We start from the raw sequence: 12,265 nt of genomic DNA, 5'->3' as shown, positions 1-12,265 counted from the left end.
TTCCAATTCCATACATGTGATAAAACAGCAGGGGACTACACGTTATACTGGTGTCCATGTCCAGATTTTGTACTATAGTTACATAAGCTGTAAGCGTTGCAGGAAATGAGGTAAAGGATTCAGGGGATCTCTCGGTACTACCTTTGCAACCTCCTCAAATCATTTCAATAGAAAGTTTTCAAAACACAAAATTGTGGTTGAAAGTATCACCTGATTTCTCAAATTTCTCTTTACCATTTTCCAGAAATCCTGTGCTATGGTTTGGGTATGAGGCGTACCCCCCAAAAGCTTCTGTGTTAATGCAGAGGTGAAATGATTAGATTGTGAGAGCCGTGATTTAACCAGCCCAGCCTAGCTTGAGTGGACTGACTAGGCAGGAGGGGTGTGGCTGGAGAAGGTGGGTCTCGGGGAAATGCCCTGGAAGGGTGCATCTTCCCTGTGGTCCCTTCCCACTCTCCCTGCTTCCTGACCCCACCAGGAGCTGAGCAGCTTTCCTCCACTGGGTCCTTCCCCCATGATGTGCTGCCTCAGCTGGGGCCAGAGTAATGAGTCAGGGGTCTATGGACAGAGACTTCTGAAACCGTGAACCCCAAATACACTTTCCCTCCTTTAAGTTGTTCTTGTTGGGTATTTTGGATACAGAGAAGCAAAAACTGACTAAAACATTCTTATAAAGTGGAAAGATTCAACCTAAGGATACCTGACTACTGAGCTACAACCCCAGTCCTTTCTATTTTTTTTTTTTAATTTTAAGAAAGGGTCTCACTAAATTGCTGAGGTTGGTCTCCAACTTGTGATCCTCCTGCCTCAGCCTCTCAGTAAACTGGGATTACAGGAGTGTCTCACCCTTTCTAGCTTTGCCCTTTGTTTTTGTGAATATGTTTGCAGTCACAAATTCCTTGAAGTGGCAAAACTAGTTCTCTTAACAGTTTTAAGCCAACATATAAAATTGTTTAAGCCAACATATAAAATAATATTTTAAGCCAACATATAAAATCTTTAAGAATCTTAAAATTCTTTAAATAGATATTTATATACACATTCTAAGTAGCAAAAAAAAAACAGTCTAGTTCAAGTTACTGTGCACAGTCAACATTAATAAAACAATATTTCTATTTGGATAATTTAAATTTATCACTTATCTATTGGTGTTGATATAAATATGTTTAAAAGAAACTTACCAGGCGTGGTAGTGCATGCCTATAATCCCAGCTACTCAGGAAACCAACGCAGGAGGATCACAAATTCAAGGTAAGCCTGAGCAATTTAGTGAGACCCTGTCTCAAAATTAAAAAAAAAAAAAAAAAAAAAAAAAAACAAGGATTGGGGATGGAGCTCAGTGGTAAAGTGCTCCTGAGTTCAATAGCCAATAACAACAACAACAACAACAACAACAACAACAAAAAAAACAGCTGGGCACACTGGTGCACACCTGTAATCCCAGCAGCTCAGGAGGCTGAGGCAGGAGGATCATGAGTTCAAAGCTAGCCTCAGAAATGGCGAAGCCCTAAGCAACTGAGTGAGACCCTGTCTTTAAATACAATACAAAATAGGGCTGAGGATGTGGCTCAGTGGTCGAGTGCCCCTGAGTTCAATATCCAGTACCAAAAAAAAAAAAGGTACTGTACTCACTATTTTAATGTGGCTTATTTTTACACAGATCTAGAGAGATACTGTGATGGGGTCTTTTCTCCCTAAATATAAAACTACACATAGGAAAAGACTGGTGTTATCATTAATTCAGAGAAATATCTTCCAACCCCAGTGATATAAAATCAGTTCTAATGTATTAAACAAGACAACTTTCCTTTAGTACAAAAAATATTTTTTAACCTAGCATCAGAATGTTAGGAATATTAAGGAGTGTCTCTTTTGTGCCTGGAAATGGGACATTTTATTCATCCTCCAAAAGTTCACAGTACATTATGTGGGCGAAGCATCCTGGGCAACTTTTCCCTCTTTCAGCCTTTGCGGCTGCAAAGCCAAAATGTGTCTGAGTTCTGCAGCCCACAAAAAAATGTGGCTAAGGCCAAATAACATAAGTGTTAATACTTTGGGAAGGCCACCCATCTCATGAGTCACAAGGCAGCGACTCTAACAGAGGTTCCTGCACCTTCTGCAGCATCAGCAGCAGTCAAGCCACGAGAGCGCCCCCTAGGGGTGAGCATGGGCAGCGAAAAAGAGGTTGAGTATCCTTAATCGGAAAATCCAAAATGCTCAAAAATCCAAAACTTTTTGAGCACTGATATGATGCCATAAGTGGAAAATTCCACACTTGGCCTTCATGTGATAGGTTACAGCCAAAACATAGGTGAACTAAAGATATTGTACAAAAGACTGAATTTTGAGTTGGATCAAAATTGGATCTTAGATATCTATATCCAAGATATATCCGATATATCTTTGAATCCCATCCCCAAGATATCTCATTAGGAATATGCAAATATTTCAAAATCTAAAGAATACAAAGTCTGAAACACTGCCGGTCCTGAGCATTTCAGATAAGAGACCCTCAACCTGCAGTCACCTTCATCTGAGAGAGAGGATGTAGGAATTCTATAGCTTCCAAGTTCAAAATTTGACATTGATTTGCTTCAGGGTGTCTTCAGGAGACACCATGGCAGCACATCAAGAGCTTTAAGATTGCGCCTTTGACGGCCATCTCCCTAACCAGGACCAGACCAGCTAGGGCTGGCAGAGATAGCTGGACTTCCGCTCCTGCAAGAAGGCACAGCCTTAAAAGGGGGCGGTGTCTCTGTGGGCGGGGCGTGTGTACGAGGGTCTCCGCCCCCTGTGCTGGGTCTCCACCTGGGAACCAGCCTGGGAAGGTCCCAGCTGGGGCCACCCACCTCTCCTCTCTTCTCTTTCTTCCAGGTGGTAAGAGGGGCCTGGGTTCAGCTACTCTGGGACCCTGAATAACAATTTTAAAATAATAAAAACTCATTGGAAAATTGTATTTGAAAAATTTTTATCAAGGAGGTATCAGAAATCACAAGTGGACCTATGTCACCCATTTTCTGCTCATCTCTAGAAGGATGGCTGGAAAACCATGTCAGCGCTGGCCTCCTGGAGAGGAAATGGGGAGGGGAGGGAGCCTCTCTCCTTCCCCAGCATTGATTATGAAAAACTCTCAGACACAAAAGTGGGGAACATTGTGCAATGGATTCCCACACATTCACCACCTAGGTCCCCAAGTGTTACCAGTTGCCATTTGTGTTTTATCTCTGTTATTAGTTTGCCTAAGTTATTTCGTTCAGACTCACATGTAGGTGGAGTCTTTACCCTTTTGATCCCAATAAATTAATTATTATCAATTAGTTATCATCAATTAATTATTATATTTATTATAAGTTATTTATAATTTACTATAGATTATAATTATAATTTTTATTATTAGTTACTATACTTTGATATGAATCATTGTAAATTATTATGAATTTATTATTTTTTTTGAGAATTTTTTAATATTTATTATTATTTTTTTTAGTTCTCAGCGGACACAACATCTTTGTTGGTATGTGGTGCTGAGGATCGAACCCGGGCCGCACGCATGCCAGGCGAGCGCGCTACCGCTTGAGCCACATCCCCAGCCCTGAATTTATTATTATAAATATATTATGATAACTCTCAATGATTTTATTATTATTAATAACCTTCCCTGAGAAGAGTTGTGAGAGAAGGTGGAATTAAATGAGATATAGGTAAAATACTTGGCATGGTGCCGAGCACAGGTGCTTAGTCACGGTCACTCTCAGGTTTCTCTTCTTTTGCTTTTAGGTTCCCACAGTCGACTCAAGGCTTTCTCAAAGCACGCTGGCTTTGAGAAAGGCAGCACAAATGAATTAGACAGAGCTTCTAAAAGGTCAATGACTCAGAATCCATCAGGGAGCAGGGGGCCTTTTCCGAATCCAGCCCTCTTTCTACTTTTCCAATCTTCTCTCAACTTCCTCTGGGCTCCCAACCAGCCTGGGGCAGAAAGGATAATCACACCTGCAGGAAAGTGACAGGACCTTCAACAGGACAGCTGTGAGAGACAAGCTTGTGATATGGGAGGAGTCCTAAGGTGGCCATGACACTTACCCTGTTCCAGGCTGCTCCAAGAAAATTGTTTTATGCCTACAAATAGCCACCTTTGCCTGCAGACTATCTTGTGATAAGTTTGGCTGTTTGCTGGTATCAGAAGATGTAATATAAATATAACATGATTCAGCATGTGGCAAAAATCCAAGTAGTTAGAGATAAATAGCTCTCCAAACATGAATGTACTACAAATACTTGATACTCTATATGTATGCAATGTATGAGTTAGCTTTCCAGTACTGTAACAAAACACCAGAGATGGTCAATGTATAAGGAGATAAGGTTTATTTTGGTTCACAGTTTTGGAAGTTTCAGCCCAGAATTGATTGGCTGCATTGTTTATGGGTCTGTGGCCCAGCAGTACATCGCAGTGGGAGTTGTATTTTGGCTCACAGTTTTGGAGACTAGGAAGTCCAAGAGCAAGGTGCTGGCATCTGTTTGCTTCTGGTGAGAGCCTCATGCTGAAAGCTGAAGAAGAAGTGGTCTGTTCGGAACAAGGGGCAACCTTGCTTTATAATGAACAGCTCTTGCTGCAACTCATCCAGTCCTGAGAGTGAGAACTCACCCCTAGGAGACAGTTCCACCCCCATGACCCAAACAACTCCCCACACAGCTGCATTGAGGAATTAAGGTTCCAACACACGGACGTTTGGTGGACATGATCCAATCACAGCAACACAGCAACACATAATAGCAAACACGTAATGCAGTACTCATGTCCTAGGGATAAAGAGAGGTAGATTAAGACACCTAGTTATCACCTCTAGCTACTTGGTTTTTACCACATTCTGTATTATATTTGGTCAGACTAACCCTGTTTGCAACCACTCTCAAGGGCTGCAGCTCTTATTTTTCTAAGCAAACTATCTGAGTCACACCTGCCCCGTTAGCCACACCCGGTAGACTCTGGGGCCTCATGTCTTCCTGCAGGTTGCCCACAAACCCAGACTCACTCCAGTCCTTGGGGAAAGAGAGCACAGGGACTCACCTGCCCCCCAAGGTACCTGCTTTTCTGATTTCCCTGGCTCTGTTGCTGCCACCCCGGACACAAATGAGGGCAAGTTCCTAAAAGCCACATGTACCTTCCCCACCAGCAGAAGGCTACAGGTTGGGGCCTGACTCTGCCCAAGCGTGACTGTTCCTAGAGGAGAAAAAGAATGAGGGGAAATTTACTGGCACTGATATGTGAAGTCCTCCAAAAAGTATTGCTAATGAAAAAAACAAAGTGTAGGGCAATATGTGTGTCTTAAAAACTAATATCCGGGCTGGGGATATAGCTGAGTGGTAGAGCGCTTATCTAGGGTGCCCGAGGCCCTGGGTTCCATCCCTAGCACATAGTGGGGGAAAAAAAAAAAACTAATATCCGAGCCAAAGTACAGGATTCTGATGACAGAGGAGATAAACACATTTCCCCTTCTAGCACTATATGAGTTTGCTGATATCAATCACATTGAATTTGTTCTCATATCAATATATGAGTTTGGGGGAGATACAACTCAGCCCCAAGCAGGACATTAGCTTCCCTGTGTGTACTTCCTACCAATTGTCTGCATCTAGGAACAAAGAAGAGCAGACAGAAAAAAAATCACTTAATATTCCTCCTATGATCTTGGAAGCACAGTTCTTCTGGCTGGAGACAAGAATCCCTGGTTGTTTTTTTGTTCTGTTTTGTTTTGTACCAGGGATTGCACCCAGGGGCACTTAACTACTGAGCCACATCCCCAGCCCTTTTAAATATTTTATTTAGAGACAGGGTCTCAGTGAGTTGTTTAGGGCCTTACTAAATTGCTGAGGCTGGCTTTGAACTTGAGATCTTCCTGCCTCAGCCTCCCAAGCCTCTGAGATTACAGGCATGTGCCTTGGTGCCCAGCCAGCCTCAGTTTTAAGTGCCAGCTCACACACTCCTGCCACCAACACCGAGGTGTGACCTGCAGGCCGAGGCAGGGCTTCTTTTGGCGCTCTGTCTGTCGGCATCTGATACACACTTCTGGGTTTCAAGCAGTTGCCCCTGAGTCTAAGCTGGGCCACACGGACAGGGGGAGAGTGGTGAACTCCTTACCGTTTTGGTGGAACTTTGAAATCTGGTCTCTTTCCCCTGTCCATTTGTCACCATTTGCTTTTCATGGTCTTTAGATAGCTGTTTCATGCTTGCTTGCTTCCTTTTTAAAATATCTTTTTAGTTGTTGATAGACCTTTATTTTATTTATTTATATGTGGTTCTGAGAATCAAACCCAGTGCCTCACGCATGCCAGACAAGAGTGCTACTGATGAGCCCCAGCCCCAGCCCCTGTTCCATGCTTTCTATAGTTACAACAAGTATGATCAGAAAGTATAGGGAAAGGCAGGTGCAGTGGCGCATGCCTGTAATCCCAGCGACTGGGGAGGCTGAGGCAGGAGCATAGCAAGTTTGAAGCCAGCCTCAGCAACTTAGCAAAACCCTGTCTCAAAATAAAAAAATAAAAATGCCTGGTGCCTAGCTCAGGGGTAGTGTTCCCAGCTTCCATCAGCGAGAATGGTGGGGGGAGGAAGATCCCAGAAAGTTGTGTTTGAACTTGTGGGTACACCCAGAGTTTGCATGTACAAACGCACCCCCAAACAATACCAAAGGCTTCATGAACTGAGTACAAGGTAGCTCTCCAGCCAGGTCCCTGACTGACCACTTGGGGGCGCACATGTGGGGCTGATCTCAACAGCATTACAAATGGTTTCAAAATTAACTAGTTTAAGAAACCACAGCCCACAAGAAGGAGGTTGAAACTTGTGACCTGAACCTCACTTTCTGGATTTTCTGTTCAGTTTAAAATCATTCCCTAGTCAGACTGACTTAAGGAAGAGAAAAAAGACAAAAACTACTAAATTCAGGAATGAAAGGGAAAATCACTACAGAACTACAGACTTTAATAAATAGTTGGGTGTGGTGACTTACACCTGTGATCCTACTGGCTTGGGAGACTGAGGAAAGAGGATCGTGAATTCAAAGCCAGCCTTTGCAATTTAGCGAGGCCCTAAGCAACTCAGCAAGACCCTTTCTCTAAATAAAATACAAAAAAGGGCTGGGATGTGGCTCAGTGGTTAAGTGCCCCTGGGTTCAATCCCTGGTATCCATAAATAAATAAATAGCAAGCTCCTAAGTGAATATTATGAATAAGCCAACACATATAAACTTAGCAAGTTTGTTGAAGTGGACCAGCATTTGAACTTGAGATCCTCCTGCCTCAGCCTCCCAAGCCTCTGACGTTACAGGCATGTGCCTTGGTGCCCAGCTGGCCTCAGTTTTAAGTGCCAGCTCACACTCCTGCCACCAACACTGAGGTGTGACCTGCAGGCCGGGGTAGGGCTTCTTTGGGCGTTCTTTGATAGTGCTATATCAAATAAGTTCAATTTGCAGTTAAAAGTCCCTCCAAAAGAAATCTCCAGATGGTTTCACTTGCAAAATCTGCTAGATATTTAAAGAAGAAATAGCATAAATTCTATACATTCTCTTCCAGAAAATAGAGGAGAACATTTCCCAGCTCATTTTGTGTGGTCAACATGACCCTGACACCAAAATACCGAAATCAGACAATACAAGAAAACTATAGATCAGTTCTTTTTTCATGATCATAGACATAGCCTCAACAAAATATTATCAAATCAAATACAGCAATGTGTGTATATCTCACTGTAACTGAGTAGTGTTTATACTAAGAATTCAACAATGTTTTAATATTTCCAAATCAATGTATTCTACCATGTTAATAGACTAAAGAATGAAAAAAAAAAAAACACATGTTCAAATAAATTGGTTCAGAAAAATCATTTGACAAAATTCAATGGCCATTCACAATATAAGAACTAAGCAGACTAAGAACTTCCTGAGCCTGAATAAGGGCGTTTGCTAAAAATATTTAAACATCATATTTAATGGTGAAAGACTGGATGTTTTCCTTCTTAGACGGGGAACAAGGTAAGGATGTCTGCCCGTTCTTATCATTCCTATTCAATATTGTATGGGAAGGCCAACAATGAGGCAAGAAAAGCAAAAGATGGCTGGACACGGTGGCACATGCCTGTAATCCCAGCAGCTCAGAAGGCTGAGGCAGGAGGATCGTGAGTTCAAAGCCAGCCTCAGCAAAAGTGAGGCACTAAGCAATTCAGTGAGACCCTGTCTCTAAATAAAATACAAAATAGGGCTGGGGATGAGGTTCTCTGGTCGAGTGCCCTTTGAGTTCAATCCCGGGCACCAAAAGAAAAGAAAAAGAAAAAGATGTTTTATAAAGGAAGAAATAAAATTGTTTGCCAGGCGCAGTGGCGCATGACTGTAATCCCAGTGGCTGAAGGTTAAAACTGAAAAATTTTAAATTGTAAATTGTAATAGCATAAACCCCAGACATACTCAGGCACAAATCTAATAAAATATATGCAGGACCCATCAGCTGAAAACTACAGAACACTGATGAAAGCAATCAAAGAACATCTAAGTCATGGAAGGTCACATTGTGCTCATGGAATGGAAGACTCAGTATCGTTAGGATGGCAGTTCTTCCCAAACCTTCTATAGATTGAACGCTATTCCAACTGAAATTCTATCAATAATTTTTTTAAATAGCTGCAAATAAGCTTATTCTAAAACGATTTTGGGAGAGAAATGTTAGAGGGCTCACATGACCTGATTTTAAATATTGCTGTACCGCTATATAAACACGCAGCTCACTGGACCAGAAGAAAGGTCCAAAAATAGACTCACAGTTTTGATTTGCATTTCCCTAATGGCTAAATGATATTAAGCATCTGTTCTCATGCTTGCTGACCATTTGTACGTCATTGTTGAAATGTCTGTTCAAACCTTTTTTTTTCCCCCTGTACTGGGGCACACTCCACCACTGAGCTACATCCCCATCCCCAACCCTATTTATTTTTCATTTTGAGATAGAGTCTCACTAAGATGCTGAGACTGACCTGGAACTTGTGATCCTCTTGCCTCAGCCTCCTGAGTCCCTAGGATCACAGGTGAGCAACACACGGCCAGCTGCTGATTGATTTTTGACAAAGCTCCAAAGGTGGTTCGATGAAGAAAAGCTGGTCTTTTCATCAAATGATGTTGGAAAAATTAGCCATATAGCAAACCAAAAATCCAGGGGTCCACTTCATGTTTTGAATATAAATTGTGATGTTCAACCATTGGTGGCTTGCTGATTGATTGATTGATTGATTGGTACTAGGGATTAAACCCAGGGGCACTTAAGCACTGAGCCACATCCCCACTCCCCCCCAAACACACACCCTTTTTGGCATTTTATTTAGAGATAGGGTCTTGCTAAGTTGCTGAGGCTGGCTTTGAACTCAAGATCCTCCTGCCTCAGCCTCCCAAGCTGCTGGGATTACAGGCGTGCACCATCATGCTTATTTTAAAACTGATAATTTTTTTTCTTCTTCTTCTCCCTCTTCCCCTCCCTAACTGTGGGGAAAGTCAGACAAACATTCTTCCTGTCCTAAGTCAAGTTATCTGTCTTTCCACTCACTGAGCACAAGAATAAAGAAAGTCCAGATGCAGAAACTAAAATAACAGCTCTGTAAACTGTATACATTAAATATTAATCTAATTCGATCTACTGATAGTGATACTCGAAAATCAGCCCTTTTATCTCCCTTTTTAAAGTCATCTGTTCCCCTGGCAGTTAGAATGGAAGCTTCCGAGACAATGAGTCTGTTGCCTTCTCGTTTGCAATAAAACATTTTCCCTTTTCTCAAATCCTTGTCCTCATTGTTGAAATGGCATCGAAGACAAGGACTGAGCTTTTGGTATCACTTGGGATTTACAACTTGTACCTTATAAAAAAATAAACTCAATAATGGATCATAGATGTAATTGTAACATCATAAAAGTTAAAATAAAAGAAGCCGGACACCTTGTCACACGCCTGTGATCCCAGTGGCTCAGGAGGATGAAGCAGTATTAAAAAAAGAAAACACAAAAGAAAAGTTTTGCAACCTGGTATTGGCAGAGACTTCTTAGATATGACATCAAAATGTGATTTATAAAATAAATTTTGATAAATTAAATTTCATCAAAACTTAAACTTTCTTCTCTGCAAAAGACCCTGCTAGATTGAAAAGCCAGGCCTAGTAGTTCGCACCTGTGATCCCCAGCAACTCAGGGGGCTGAGGCAGGAGGGTGGCAAGTTCCAGGCCAGCCTGGATGACTTAGAGAGATCCTGTCTCAAAATAGAAAATAAAAAGGCTGAGAATATAGCTCAAGTGGTACAGTGTTTCCTAGCAGATACAAGGCACAAGATTCAATCCCCAGCACCATACTGAAAAAAAAAAAGGAGGAGGAAAAGATTTCAACAGACATTTCACCAATAATGTCATATACATGATCGGTAAGCATAAGAGGACATGCTTAGGGCTGGGGTTGTGGCTCACTTGCCTAGCATGTGTGAGGCACTGGGTTCGATTCTCAGCACCACATAAAAATAAATAAAATAAAGGTCTGTCAACAACTAATAAAAATATTAAAAAAGAGAAGATCCTTAATTGTTGAGAGCCACAGCCAAAGGGGCCCCAGCAAACTTCCAGCTGCCAGCAAACTTCCAGCTGCTGGCTGATGATTGGCTCAACACGGCCCCAGCAAAATCTAGCTGATTGGCTCCTCTGCGGTGATGCTCATTGGGCTGTTTCCCTGCCCTTTCAGACCACGGAGCTGCTCATTGGGGGACTTCTTTGGCTCCACCCACACGACCCAGCCAATCGGCCTCAAGAGCAGGAGGATTGTGGGAGGTGGAGAGGCTGGTGTTGGGGAGAGAGGCTTGTGGGAAGCCGGTGGTGGCAGTTGGGCTCTGAGGGTTTTTTCCTGAGGAGCTGTTTTGTTTGGCGTGTGTAGTTCTAAAAATAGTTTCTTTTGACAAGTGGCTCCTGAATTGTGCCCAGCCAGACTGCGGCACTTAATATTATTTTTCCATAGGAAAATTCAGGCAAATGCAAATCAAAACCACATGAGATAATGCTATACAACTGCTACAAAAAAAAAAAAAAAATGATAAAGCCAAGTGCTGATAAATTCCAACAGGAAGTCTCATACTGTTGGTGAGAATGCCACTCCAACATTTGACAGTTTCGTAAACATACAGTTAGCATATGACAAGCAATCGCCAATATCACATCCCAGAGATATTTAAAAATTTATTCACATAAAACTCAATACAAAAATTTTTGTATCTGCTCTATTTGTCATCAATGAAAACTGGAAACAACCCAAATGTCCTCTACAGTGAATGGATAAAATGAACTGTGGTAATCCATATAATAAAAGGTAATTTTTAAAAAAAAGAATAAAGTATTGAGACCCATGATAACTTAGATGAATCTCACAGGCATTATTCTGAGGGAAAGAAACCAGTCAAAAAAGTTACATAGTGTGAAAATTTCATTTATATTGCATTCTGGAAAAGGCAATAGTAGAGCAATAGCAACACAGATTAGTGGTTATCCTGGATTTGGGGTAGAGGGTGTGGCTTCACAAGGACACTACTAGGGAGTTTTTCTGTATCCTAACTGTGGTCGTCATGATCCAAATCTACAAAGTTTCAAAACTCAGAGCTGCAAACAAACATACATGCACACACACCTAATTTTATGATATGATTATTTTAAATTATTTTTGAAAGCTGACATGTGTAATGAAAGAGAGATACAGATGTATCTGCTTATGCCCAAATAGCCCTTCTCCACATACCCACAGAAGAAATCAGTCAATGGTTGCTATGGCAGGGAGAGGAAGCACTTACTGAGGTTCAGGGGTGGGGAGGGTAGTGTCATTAATTTTAGATGTTGCTTTGCCTGGATTAAGGGTAAAGCACCATTTCTGGGTCTGTCCATGAGGGTGTTTCAGGAAGATTGGCATTTGAATCAGTAGACTGAGTAAGAAAGCTCCACCCTCGCCCAGTATAGGTAGGCACCATGAAATTGGCGGAGGGCCCAGATAGAATGAAAAAAGGGAAAGGAAAGGTGAATTGGCTTTCTCTTTCTCTTCTGGGACTGTGACACCCTTGTCCTGCCCTTAGCAGCAGAAATCCAGATTCTCTGGCCTTTGGTCTCTGGGACTTACATTAGCAGCTAACCTGGTTCTCAGGTCTTCAGAATTTGAACCACACTATCAGCATCTCCAGTTCTCTAGTATGCAGACAATCAATTCATCAGGGAACT

The sequence above is a fragment of the Spermophilus citellus genome, assembly GCF_964194105.1.
Source record: "Spermophilus citellus genome assembly, chromosome: 3".
NCBI lineage: Eukaryota > Metazoa > Chordata > Mammalia > Rodentia > Sciuridae > Spermophilus > Spermophilus citellus.
This window is presented reverse-complemented; position numbering follows the sequence as displayed.